Here is a 12255-nt window from a genome sequence, read left to right on the forward strand (position 1 = left end):
GCGATACGGCGGGCCTCAGATCGATCCTCTGGCAGCTCGCAGCGGATTAAGCAGTCGAGGAACGGTGTGCGCCAGTCGAACGGTCGACCGGGCCGCCGTTCTACCTCCATCACCTCAACTGCCAACAATAGTGCGTTGACGGTGTCGGTTGGCTGGGCGGGAACGGCATCGACGCCAGCCCCCGAGCCCAAGTCGACGGATGGCTCATGGAGATCTCTTGAGAGCGTGTCAAGTGGTACCGTGCCTCGGGTCGACGCGATTTTGGCGAGTTCGTCGGCTGCCTCGTTGTAGCGTCGGGCGACTTGGACGAGCTCGAGGCCGTGGAACTTGTCCTCGAGTCGACGGACTTCTTTGCAGTACGCCTCCATTTTCGAGTCGTGGCAGCCTGAAGTCTTCATTACTTGGTCGATGACGAGTTGGGAGTCGCCTCGGACGTCGAGGCGTCGAACTCCTAGCTCGATGGCAATCTTGAGACCGTTGACGAGGGCCTCGTATTCTGCGATGTTGTTAGATGCGGCAAAGTGAATCCTGATGACATACCTCATATGGACGCCCAAGGGCGAGATGAACAGCAGGCCGGCCCCGGCCCCCATTTTCATGAGTGACCCGTCGAAATACATCGTCCATAGCTCCGCCTGGACCTGAGTCGGGGGGAGCTGGGAGTCTGTCCATTCCGCGACGAAGTCCACCAGGGCTTGCGATTTGATGGCCTTGCGAGGCGCATAAGTGAGAGTCTCACTCATAAGCTCGACCGACCATTTAGATATTCTTCCCGTGGCCTCCTTACTCTGGATTATCTCGCCCAAAGGGAAAGACGAGACCACCGTGATAGGGTGACCGAGGAAGTAGTGCTGTAGCTTGCGGCGTGCGAGGATTACGACGTAGATCAATTTCTGAATTTGGGGGTAACGTGCCTTGGTCTCCGAGAATACCTCACTAACGAAATAGACTGGCCTCTGGACTGGCAATGCATGCCCCTCCTCCTGCCTTTCGACCACCACTACCGCACTGACGACCTGGGTCGTCGAGGCGATGTAAAGGAGCAGTGGTTCTGCAGGCTGAGGTGGGACCAGGTCTGGCGCCGAGGTTAGCGTTTTCTTCAGACTTTCGAGGGCTCCTTCGGCCTCGGGGGTCCAAGAGAAACGCTCGACCTTCTTCAGAAGTCGATACAATGGTAACGCCTTTTCTCCTAGCCTCGAGATGAAACGGCTCAGAGCCGCCAGGCATCCCATGACTCTTTGCACACCCTTGATGTCTCGGATTGGCCCCATTCTTGTGATGGCCTCGACTTTCTCGAGGTTGGCCTCGATCCCGCGCTGGGAAACGATGTACCCTAGGAGCATGCCTCGAGGCACGCCGAAAACGCTTTTCTCAGGATTGAGCTTGATCCGATTGGCGCGTAAGCAGCTAAAAGCGATCTCGAGGTCCTGGATCAGGTCTCCTCGCCGCTTTGATTTGACGACAATGTCGTTGACATAAGCCTCGACCGTCGACCCTATGTGTTTGCCAAATACGTGGAGCATGCAGCGTTGGTACGTGGCTCCCGCGTTCCGAAGCCCAAACGGCATGGTTACATAGCAATACATCCCAAAAGGTGTGATGAAAGAGGTCGCGAGCTGGTCGGACTCTTTCATTTTTATTTGATGGTAACCAGAACATGCATCAAGGAAAGAAAGGGTTTCACATCCCGCAGTGGAATCGACAATCTGATCAATACGTGGTAATGGAAAAGGAACTTTTGGACATGCTTTATTTAGACTTGTATAATCGACACACATCCTCATTTTCCTATTCTTTTTCTTAACTAATACAGGGTTTGCTAACCAGTCGGGATGATGAACTTCCTTGATGAATCCGGCCGTCAAAAGCTTGTGGATTTCCTCGCCAATGATCTTGCGCTTCTCCTCGTCGAATCGGCGCAACCGCTACTTCACTGGCTTGGAACCGGCTCGAATCTCCAAGGAGTGCTCGGCGAATTCCCTCGGTATGCCTGGCATGTCCGAGGGACTCCATGCAAACATATCAGCGTTCGCACAGAGAAAGTCGACGAGCACAGCTTCCTATTTGGGGTCGAGGTCGGCGCTGATCGTCAGCACCTTGCCGTCGGAGTTGTTGGGGTCGAGCGGGATCTTCTTGGTTCCCTCTGGTGGCTCGAAGGTGCCCGCATGGCGTTTGGGCTCTGGAGCCTCAGCGGCTAGGGCCTCGAGTTTTGCGACGAGCTCGGTGGAGTTCTCGACCGCCTCCCCATATTCGACGCACTCGACGTCGCACTCGTAAGCGTGCTCAAAGGAGGAGCTGACAGTGATGACGCCTCTGGGACCGGGCATCTTCAGCTTCAAGTAGGTGTAGTTGGGTATGGCCATGAACTTGGCGTAGCCCGGGCGCCCGATGATGGCGTGGTACGTGCCCCGGAACCCGACCACCTCAAAGGTGAGGGTCTCCTTCCTGAAGTTGGCCGCCGTGCCGAAGCAGACCAGTAGGTCGATTCGACCCACTGGCAGCGCTTTTTTCCCTAGCACAACGCTATGGAAACCGCCGGCACTTGGCTGGAGCCGTCCCCTATCGATGCCAAGGAGGTCGAGGGTCTCAAGGTAGATGATGTTGAGGCTGCTGCCTCCGTCCATTAGCACCTTTGAGAGCCGGGTGTTGACGATGATGGGGTCGACGACGAGCGGGTAGATGCCTGGGGCGACTACCTTGTCGGGGTGGTCCTCTCGATCGTAGGTTATGGGAGTGCTCGACCAGCTAAGGTACTGGGGCACCGCCATTCTTGCCGCGAAGACCTCACGACGTTCCCTTTTGCGCTGTCTCGTGGTCAACTGTGTCGAAGGCCCACCATAGATCATGTAGCAATCGTGGACGGTGGGGAAGCCGTCGTCATCTTTGTTGTCTTCCTTGTTGCCGCCCTTCTCTTTCTTGGAGTCGTCGCGCGCGTCCTTTTTGAACCCTAGACCGTCGAAGTGCTTTCTCAGCATACGACAGTCCTTGAGCTTGTGGTTGGCGCCTCCCTTATGGTAAGGGCATGGTTCCTCTAGCATCTTATCGAAGATACCTCCATCTGTAGGGCCTCGAGGCTTCTTGCGCTCCATGGCGGCGACAAGGTTGTCGTCGAAATCTTCCCGTTGGAATTGCCGCGCTTTCTGCTTCTTCTTGTTCTTCTTGAGCCCTCAACTGGGGGTTCCATCTTCATCGACGGGCCGCTTGCCTTTCCCTCCTTCACAACTGAAGAAGGCACCGACTGCCTCCTCCCCTGCTGCATAGTTCGCCACTACGTCCATCAGCTCATCGACGGTCTGAGGGCGATTTCGGACCAATTCCCGCACTAAGTCTCGACTGGTGGTACCAGAGACAAAAGCCAGGATGACGTCATGGTCAGGGATGTGTGGCAGCTCAGTGCGCTGCTTCGAGAAGCGTCGAGCATACTCTCGAAGAGTTTCTCCTGACTTCTGCTTGCATTTGCTGAGGTCCCACGAGTTCCCGAGCCGTATGTAGGTCCCTTTGAAATTTCCCTCGAAGACTTTAACCAAATCGACCCAGTCGTGGATCTGATTTGCTGGAAGTTCCTCGAGCCATCGACGGGCGGTGTCGGAGAGGAAGAGGGGTAGCTGTCTGATGATGGCTCGATCATCCCCTCGAGCGCCACCTAGCTGACAGGCCAGCCTAAAATCGGCCAGCCACAATTCTAGTTTGGTCTCACCATTGTATTTCGCGATGCTGGTCAGGGGTCAGAAAGGACTGGGCAGGGGCGTGCTGCGGATTGCCCTGCTGAACACCCGTGGGCCTGGTGGCTCGGGGGCCACTCGGTCCTCGTCGCTGTCGTACCTCCCACCGCGATGTGCGCTGTAACCGCGCTCTTCCGCGTCTCCGTGCTGGCGGCGTCGATTCTCTTCGATGTCATGCCGCGCGTCGTGTCGACGCTGATTGTCGACGGGGAGGACGAGAGTGGTCTTTCTTCCTCGAGGGGGCGGCTGTTGATGGACTGACACTTCCTTTTCATTTTGGGGCGGCTCGTCGCGCTTTTCAGTGGCAGCTCCTCGCCGTCGAGAAGCTGAGCTTTCGGCTTGTTGAACTGCCGCCACCTAGAGCAGAGTCTGTACTTCGTCTCGAATGCGCCGAGCCTGGGAGTTCGATGGTTTTGGCATGTTGCGCAGTAGCATCGTCGCCGCCACTACATTCTGGCCCGCTCGAGGGAAACGGCTGACGGGCTGCTCTGGCTCTGCGTCTCCGACGATTTGTCGATGTACCTCTCGAGCGCGTCTGCGGACACTTCCGCCCGGCGGGTAGGATAGGTCTTGCTCAAGGATTTGCTCGAGCAGGACGAGGCGCTCACGGTCTTCGTCGAGCTTCATCTTGAGCTCCCGTAGCTGTGCAAGCTGCGCAGCCCTGTCTTCCTATGGACGGGGGTCGACCTGTCCATCGGTCCCAGGCGTCCTGGGGTCTTCCCATGCTGCAGGAGCTCGACCGCCCGCAGTAGCATCCTGCGTCTCATCAGTAGTCTCTACCGCCCTATCGATGTGATAGCATTCCCTCGTAGGGTCGTAGCTATCAGTCTCGGAGTCGGAGTCTGGCTCGGCGGCGTGGAAACATTGACGTCCCTCCTCCAGCAGCCGTTGCCTGAGTGAGGTGATCGTGTATCGCCCAGGGCCTAGGCGGCGGAGGCCTCGCACCAGGGAGAAATCCGGCAGTTCGGACGTCGGCTGTAGTGCTTTAGAGTCACGTGGGAGGACCGTTGGTCTCTCCACGTACGTCTGGTCGTCTGGGCATATTCCCCTGGCGAGCGACGCCGCGGCGTTGACTAATCCGAATGGCAGTGCCCTTCTTGGAGTGAACAACCCGTGTCGAAGTAGCTTAGCAGCGGTGGGGGAGGGCGCGCGAGACACGTCCCCTCCCGTCGTCGTGCGGTGCTGAGCCGTCGTGCCCGCGGTTCCGGCACATGGTGCTGCCGCCTCGTGGCCCACCTCCTGCCTCGCATGAGTTGTCGGTCGTGATGAAGCAGAGGGGCAGCGGTGGTGCTGTCCGCGCCTCTTCTTAGGCAGGGAGGCGTGGTGGCGAGGGCGTCTCGGAGCCCTCAGCCGTGCTGGTGCAACACGGGCTCCTCCCGGTCCTTTGACTGAGAGCAAGATCATGTCGTAGCCGGAGCCCGTAGACATGAACTCGAGACTCCCAAACCAAATCACCGTGGAGCGCGGAATCGGCGAGGCGAGAGCAGCCATCTGGAAAGGAGTGGGAAATCGATGAAAAACACGCAGGGCCCCTACCTGGCGCACCAACTGTCGGTGTTTTCCCCACGGGGGGGTCACACCAACGAGTAAATTTGTATGCGTGCTCCCTTTCCCAGATGGTGATGCAAGAAGACACAGAGATTTATCCTGGTTCGGGCAAGAGAAGGCCCTACGTCCAGCGGGGGAGGGAAGTCTGTATTATCTTGCACCGAGGTGCTTGTACAGGGGCGAATACAAGTGTGGTATGGAGTATGAGAGTTCTACTGCGTATGGACGTTCTCCCCCTCATCTATTCCCGAGTCCTTCCTTTTATAGCTCCAAGGAGGGACCCAGGGTACATGTATAGGTGTCAGAGTAGGGTCGATAGCAGCATGGCGCGCTGACCTACTCGAGGCTTCCGTACCGGCGTGGCCTCGACCCGTCTCATCTTGGTAGCCTGGTGATGATTACGCGTGCCTCTGCATCCTGCTCCGCGCGCCATCTTGGGCTGGCTCAACGGCCGCACGCTTGTACAGCATGGCGGCAGATCCGGTGGGGTGGTTGTTGTGTTGTCAGTCGACGCCCAACTCGTCTCCAGGAAGGAACCATGTCTGGTCGAGGGTCGGACGCCGTGCAATGCCCTGTTATCCAGAGCGCTGACCTTGGTTACCTTGAGGGAGCACCGATTAGACGTTCCATCCATATTTCCCGCGTCCTGACATGCCCTGGGCCGTTTGGTGGGGAAGGCCGCAAAAAGAACGACGGGACAGGTGCCTGTTCCCTATCACGCTTCCCATGACCAGTGTGTTAGGTGAGGAAGCGTCAGGCGCATTAAATGCCCGGGCTCTCGTGCACGCGCCAGGCGGCGGGCGGCGTCCTTGTGCTCGACGCCTCCCGGTTCGTACGAGCCCGTTTCCGTATTCGACGGTAGCTAGCGCTCGACCAATGATTCGCTCGACGCTATTTCCGTCTTCGAGGTTGCGGCCGTCGACGGCTGCGCGCATGTATGACCAGAGCGTCGAGTTGAGGGCCTCGACCTGCGTACGGATACTTGTGTTATGTGCATTGGTGAGGGTACCCCTTACTGATACCCTCGACACTATCTCTCTCAATCTAGTTGAAACTAGAAGATCTATTTCTACTTTACATTGGTTGCGAAGCCTAAAAAGAAATATTAATTAGAGAAGAGGTTTTCCTTCGAGGGCACCCCTCAATCTCTATGATAACTTCTTCATGTCTCCTCCAGGGGCTAGGGGGTCTCCTTATATAGTCCTCCTCCTCTATGCGTTTTTGGGTTGGTTGGCGAGGTGGTACTACATTATTCTTGATCCAATAGGTCGGTGGAACATCGTGTGCGAAGAGAGTCCTGAATGGCTTCCAGCAGGGGGCGAGCGCCCAGGTCACCAGGGTGGGTGCCCTGGGCCTGGCCCCTTTTGGCCTCTGTTTTCTTCCCGTGGCTTCTGGAGTCTTCTAGATGGTAGAAAATCGCGCGGTGCGTTGATATCTCTATGTAATCCTGACATGTGGGCCTTTCTTCCTTATTTCCTAATAACCCCCTGCAGAAACAGATAAACAACAAAACTCGTGGAATTCTGTCAGATAAAACCCTAATTCTAGGTGCTGGTTGCATATTGGTCCTTTCTCTTGTTTATTTGATAATTAAAATTGGTACTTAAGAACCGTCAACAGATACATTCACGCAGAAAGTGAAACTTTGTATCGATATGTTTGCTTCTATCATGATTCACAGGATTCTTGATCAAAGCTATTGTTGACTTGTTGTCCATCAACAACTTCACCGGCGCCTCCTTTATTCCCAACAAGTCCCCTAGAAGCCTGCTCAACCAGATACCTTGGCATGCTCCTGCCACATATTCTGCTTCACACGATGATAGTGCAACTATCTTTTGCTTCTGTGAAGCCCACGGCAACACCAGTAGTTATTTTCCTGTCCACAACATCTCCTGCCAAATCACTATCACTGAAACCTAGCAATACTGGTTTCAGCTCATCACCTTTGCCATACTTGCAACCGAACCCTATTGTTCCCTTGAGGTATCTGATTATTTGCTTCACAGCACCCCAATGTGCTATGCTCGGTGCCTCCATGAATCTGCTAGCCACACCGACTGAATAAGCTGAGTCAGGTCGAGTGTTTACCAGATATCTGAGGCTCCCAATTATGCTTCTATATTCTGAAGGTTTGACTAAATCATCATCTATCTTCTTGCTGAGTTTGAGTCTTGCTTCCATAGGTGTTGCAGTGCAGTTACAATTCGCCATCCCTGCATTTTCTAGGATTTTATTTGCATAAGCACACTGACTCAATGTGATCCCATCTTCGCCTTGCTTCACTTCAATGCCTAAGTAATAGCTTAGGAGACCTAGATCACTCATGCTGAACTTTTTCAACATCTCCTTCTTGAACTAGCCAAAGTCACTAACATTTGGTCCACAGATCACCAGATCATCAACATACACTCCCACAAGAAGAAGTGAATTCTTGCACTTCCTTCTATATACTGCATACTCAAGCTTGCTTCTTTCAACCTAGAGCAATCAGCTCCTTATCAAGCTTGAAATTCCAGGCCCTTGGCGCCTATCTCAAGCCATAGAGAGCTTTTCTCAACTTTAGGACCTTGTCACCATTGCCAACAACAAAACCTGGGGGCTGATTGAAGAGGAGGGGGAATCTAGATTCCTCGTCGATGTAGGGCATCCAGGCCTGATGCTCACGAGAGAGGCCGTTGTAAAAGTTCTGAAAGAATCCACTGATTTGATTTTCATTGGCTTCAGTCCTAGGGAGTACTATGATTGCTTCGCTGAAGTTAAGGGGCGGACGGGTTGCCGACTCATCATCTGCAAGCTCATAATCTTCGGCAATGTCCCATGGAAATTGTTGAGTGAAGAAGTTCCACTGCAGACGCTTATGCATATGGGCATTTAACCAAATATTAATAAACCACCACAGGCCCCCTAAGTTGCCAATGGGTTCATCGAGAAGAAGGTTCTGGGATACTTGGTGGAGAAGGTGATAGACATAACTCAGAAGATATCAGCCAAGAGGGAGTCTGACACCATTGGCTAGCATTTCGGTTGCAGCAAGATAAACGCTAGTAGGTCCTACCGATCGACCACAGAAGATAAACTTATCTAGCCACATGTTCAAGAATTTGGCATGTTCTCTTTGGCCAACCGATCCGGTCTTTTGGTATTCTTCGATGTACCCCTCCCAGCCGTCGATGTTGCGAGTATTTACCTTATACTCGGCTCTTCTATTGTAAGCGAGAGGGTCATCGGCAGTTGAAATGTCTAAGCCCATGAGCATATACACATTGGCAAGAGTTGGGGTAGCTAGGCCATAACCAAATATGAAAGTATTGATGGTGTCTGACCAAACATAAGCAGCTGCTATCATCATCGACTCATTTTTCAGCATATCGACAATAAAGAGTCTAATGCACTGATCCAGTTTCTGTTCTGCCCAGTATACTTCATTAGCTCTACCGATCCTTAAATACCAGTTTTTCCATCCCTTGGTGGTCTTAGGCCACGATGGGAAAGTATCCTTCCACAGATCTATGGAGAAATTCTTAGCTCTGAATGGGATTCTGTTGGTTTCTGCATTAATCAAATCGGTTGGGTCTGGGTCACCCATCAGGGCCAAACATTGGATGTACGGCTGATTGGTTGGAATAACTAGTTTATCGCTCAGTTCCTAAGTTTGAAAGATCAAAGGAGCAGAAGAAAAGAAAGAAAAATCGCTGAGCATATGAACTTGCAAAGGGAACTGCAGTAAAAGGGGGTGGATATAGGACTGATCGCGGCAACATTGAAGTTGATCGCCATCAGTTCGGTGCAGAATGGAGATGAAGCCAAATTCTTGAGGTCTCTGCGTGGAGAGTTCTTGCCGGAGGTTGTGCAGCTTCTCGTCAAGGTCGCCGCCGGGGAGACTAGGTTTTGGGAGATTGAAAGGCAAGGTAGAAGTTGAGTGCCTGAGGAGGATATATTTATCGGTTAAACTGGGCAGGGGCATTTTAGACGTATCTATCTGTCGTACGCGTAAAAGTCGAGGTTGTTCAGATAGATATGGTAACTGTTTGCACAACAATCAAGGGATTGTGTGAATGATTTGATGGCAAGAAATCATGATTCGGAGGATATTCCAGTGTACAAAATATTTAATACCGAGATCCGCAAGGTGGTATGGTTGGATTCTTGCCGATGAGTGGAGCAGGGATGATTGAGAGTTATGCGATGTTTACTAAAGCGCAAAGATCAAGGCTCGATTTACCCGGATTTGGCGACTGATTTTGTCAAGAAGAAGATAATTATGTAAAGGTGACCATTATCTGGAGTAAATTTCGGAGCATTACTGATTTTATACTCCGAAATTAGGGGGCATGTGTTGACGTCGTTTTTGGTATGGGTCAAGATAATCGAAATAGGCCAATCGGTAATAGGGAGATTATTGCATTGTACTAACAGGAAGGTGCCGATGAAGATCAGCCGATGGAGATTGGTGCCGATGGAAGATGATGATCGGCAATAGGGAGATTATTGTATTGTACTAACAGGAAGGTGCCGATGAAGATCAGCCGATGGAGATTGGTGCCGATGGAAGATGATGATCGGCAAAAGGGTTCTCTTAGCTTAAATTCAGAAGTGTTGATCAATAAGGTCAGAGATGGTGTTTGCCGATTCAAGGGTTATTGCCGATAGAGTTTATGGTGCTGTGTTGCCGATGTCGGTGAGGGAAGATATGAAGACTGCTGCTTGTGGCATGCCGATGGAGCAGGAGCTGATGAGGACTTCATCGTGATTGACACAGGGATAGATAGATATTGTTTTCTTCTTTCTATATTTGTTAGAGTATGCCTTAATGTAAGAGTCCTGTTTTACCTTAAAAGAGTCCTGGTCGTATTTGGTTGTAACTCTTTAAACCAGGGTATAAATAGAGACCATAGGGCAATGTAATGAGAATCAATCAATATCAAATACAAGTTTACTCCTATTTTCGCATCTACTTACTTTTTGACAATTTCGTCAACTTGCATATTTTTTTCTTTCTACGAGTTCTCATCAATTCGGCGAGTTGCACGTTCCAATGTAATACTCGACGATCCTCGAGTTTCACGTGAGTACCTCTTGGCTGTTGTAACACCCTAGGTGTTAAGCATGCACTTAGCCTCATAAACTTACTCATAAGCATCCTCATCAAGCATAGCATGAGCATAGCATCACATGTGCATAGTGACATTTGTTAATTGTGATTTTATGTGCTTGATTTAGATGAATTAAATATAATACATTAATGTGCTTGCTTCAAACATGCTTGTGATGACCAAAGTAGGTTGAAATGTGTTTTAGAAGATTTAAGAATAATTGTGTTAAATTTTTGGAGCTCTAGAATTTGAGAAATGAATTTAATACAAAAATCCCTAAAATGGATTTATTTAAAAACCTAGAACTAGTTTTGAGTTGCATTTCAAATTCTATTTGGAATTTGGGGTTACAGCTTAAAGCAAAGTTGTAGAGCTATTTATTTTGATCAACTTTTGTTTTAGGGGCCAAGTCTGGAAAAGATTTTAAATAAGTCAAAATGTGCTTGGAAAATATTTGGGAAAAAGAAATAAAAAAAAGAAAGAAAAGGGGGGCAGGCGCTGCTGGGCCGACCCGCCTCAATTTCGGTCCGCTCAGACGCGCGGCCCAGCTTCTTCCCCCGCCTCGCCGCGCACGGACGTGCCCGCCCTTCTCCACCCGGTGCCGGCCACGTGGCGGCCGTACGTTGGCGACGTGGCCGCGGCCGCCCGGCTCCGACCGGCATGACCCGGTCGGGATGCCACCCCGCTCCCCCAGGCGCCTCCATTCTCCCTGTCGCCCCCTCTTTTGCCTCGGCCGCTCCCGCTCCCAAGCTCCGCCGTGGCGCCATTGCTGGCCGAAGCTCCGCCGCTCGCCGCTGGCCGTTTCAGCGGGCCATTCTCCGCGCCAAGGCCACCGCCGTGTTCGCCATCGCCACGGTAAGCATCTGCGCACGCTCAACCGAGGTGTTAGGCCTCCGCGCGACCGCAATAGCTCGCTGGAGTTCACCTAACCTCGTCAGAGCGCTCCGCCGCGCTGAAACCTTCCTTTCCTTGCCCTGTTTCGCTTGTTCTTGAGCGCGTTGGGTTTGGGACGACTTGAGCAAGCTCCGACGGCGCTGCGCGGGCGCTCTACTCCGCCGGAGTGGCCTGTCCACGGCGAGCAGCACCACCGTGCAGCCATGCACGCTAGCAGGGGTGCTCTGGCCATTATGCGGCCAAGCCAAGGGCACCATTGTTGACGGTCCTTAATGCTCATATTTAACCATTAACTAATCATGGAAAAGGATCCAAATGCTACCAACACCCAGACTTAGGGTTTTATCTAACAGAATTCCACGAGTTTTGGTGTTTGTCTATTTCTGTAGGGGGTTATCAGGAAATAAGGAAGAAAGGCCCACACGTCGGGTTTACATAGAGGTATTAACATGCTGCGCAATTTTCTACCATCTAGAAGACTCCAGAAACTACGGGAACGAAGCGGAGGCCAAGAGGGCTCAGGGACAGGGCGCCCGCCTTGCTACAGTGTCCAATTCGGACCCGTTTCGCGGATTATGCTCCACCGACCTAAAGGATCAAGGAAAACCGTGCGATTAATGTCAGTTTGATCTGACGGCCCAGATTCATCTGAAAAGACTATATAAGCAAGGCCCTCTGGCCCCTGGAGATCATACCTCTTCAACAGAATCAAAGCTAGGGTTTCAATTCTTCATCCAAGTAGAAAGGATCCCTCTAGTTCATCTAGTTCTACCTCTAGTTCATCTAGTTCTACCTCTAGTTCATCTAGTTCTAGTTCTAGTTCATCTAGTTCTAGTTCTAGTTAGTTCTAGTTGTAATATAGAAAATAGGGAGAGAGAAGAGGGGAGCGGAGGAGGAGCCGGATCTGTCGGATCTTCCTCAACATTATACTTTTGCAGCAACTGGTTCGTTCTTCATCGTTCTCCAAGTTCTTCAATTCATAATTCCTGAATTCT

This window comes from Sorghum bicolor, chromosome 2 (genome assembly GCF_000003195.3).
Source record: "Sorghum bicolor cultivar BTx623 chromosome 2, Sorghum_bicolor_NCBIv3, whole genome shotgun sequence".
NCBI lineage: Eukaryota > Viridiplantae > Streptophyta > Magnoliopsida > Poales > Poaceae > Sorghum > Sorghum bicolor.